This window comes from Arachis ipaensis, chromosome B09, assembly GCF_000816755.2.
Source record: "Arachis ipaensis cultivar K30076 chromosome B09, Araip1.1, whole genome shotgun sequence".
Classification (NCBI taxonomy): domain Eukaryota; kingdom Viridiplantae; phylum Streptophyta; class Magnoliopsida; order Fabales; family Fabaceae; genus Arachis; species Arachis ipaensis.
Window position 1 is genome coordinate 71,726,758 of NC_029793.2, and position 1,744 is coordinate 71,728,501.

The following is a 1,744-nucleotide window of genomic DNA, read 5'->3' on the forward strand; positions in this document are numbered from 1 at the left end:
AGAGGATGAATCCATCATCCTAGGAAGACCTTTCCTAGCCACAGCAAGAGCTGTGATTGATGTGGACAGAGGAGAATTGATTCTTCAACTGAATAAGGACAACCTTGTGTTTACAACTCAAGGACCTCTCTCTGCATCCCTGGAGAGGAAGCAGAAAAAGCTTCTCTCAAAGCAGAGTCAAACAAAGCCCTCACAGTCAAACTCTAAGTTTGGTGTTGGGAGGCCACAACCAAACTCTAAGTTTGGCGTTGAACTCCCATATCCAAACTCTAAGTTTGGTGTTGGAGGGTCTCAACAATGCTCTGAATATCTATGAGGCTCCATGAGAGCCCACTGTCAAGCTATTGACATTAAAGAAGCGCTTGTTGGGAGGCAACCCAATTTTTATCTAACTATATTTTTCTTAGTTATATGTCTTTATAGGTTCATGATCATGTGGAGTCACAAAATAAATATAGAAATTGAAAACGGAATCAAAAACAGCAGAAGAAAAATCACACCCTGGAGGAAGCATCTGCCTGGCGTTCAACGCCAGAACAGAGCATGGTTCTGGCGTTGAACGCCCAAAATGGGAAGTGTCTGGGCGCTGAACACCCAAAATGGGCATCATCTGGGCGCTGAACGCCAGAAATGCACCCTGGAGAGGAGCTGGCGCTGAACGCCCAGAACAAGCATGGTTCTGGCGTTCAACGCCAAAAATGGCCAGTAAATGGGCGTTGAACGCCCAAAATGGGCACCAACCTGGCACTGAACGCCCAGAGTTGTGTGCAAGGGCATTTTACATGCCTAATTTGGTGTAAGGTTGTAAATCCTTGAATACCTCAGGATCTGTGGACCCCACAGGCTCACCTCAGGATCTGTGGACCCCACAGGATCCCCACCTACCTCCACTCACTTCTTCTCACCCCTCTTTCACACAATCCCATAAACACTCTTCCCCAAAACCCTTCACCAATCACCTCAATCTCTCTTCCCCATCATCTCTTCACCACTCACATCCATCCACTCTTCCCTATAAACCTACCTCATAAACTCCACCTACCTTCAAAATTCAAAATCAATTTCCCACCCAAAGCCACCCTACATGGCCGAACCTTAACCCCCCTCCCATCCCTATATAAAGCCTTCCATTCTTCCTCATTTTCACACAACACAACCCTCTCTTCTCTTCTTGGCCGAAACACAACCCTTCCCCCTCTCCTCCATTTCTTCTTCTTCTTCATCTATTCTTTCTTCTCTTGCTCGAGGGCGAGCAAAATTCTAAGTTTGGTGTGGTAAAAGCATAAGCTTTTTGCTTTTCCATTACCATTGATGGCACCTAAGACCGGAGAATCCTCTAGAAAGGGGAAAGGGAAGACAAAAGCTTCCACCTCCGAGTCATGGGAGATGGAAAGGTTCATCTCCAAAGCCCATCAAGACCACTTCTAGATTCTGACCTCCCTGCACTCAAAGTGGATTTTCTGGAGCTACAGAACTCAAAATGGCGCGCTTCTAATTGCGTTGGAAAGTAGACATCCAGGGCTTTCCAGAAATATATAATATTCCAAACTTTGGCCAAGAATAGACGATGCAAACTGGCGTTCAACACCAGCTCTCTGCCCAATTCTGGCGTCCAGCGCCAGAAAAGGATCCAAAACCAGAGTTGTACACCCAAACTGGCACAAATGCTGGCGTTCAACTCCAAGAAGGACCTCTACACGTGCAACACTCAAGCTCAGCCCAAGCACACACCAAGTGGGCCCCG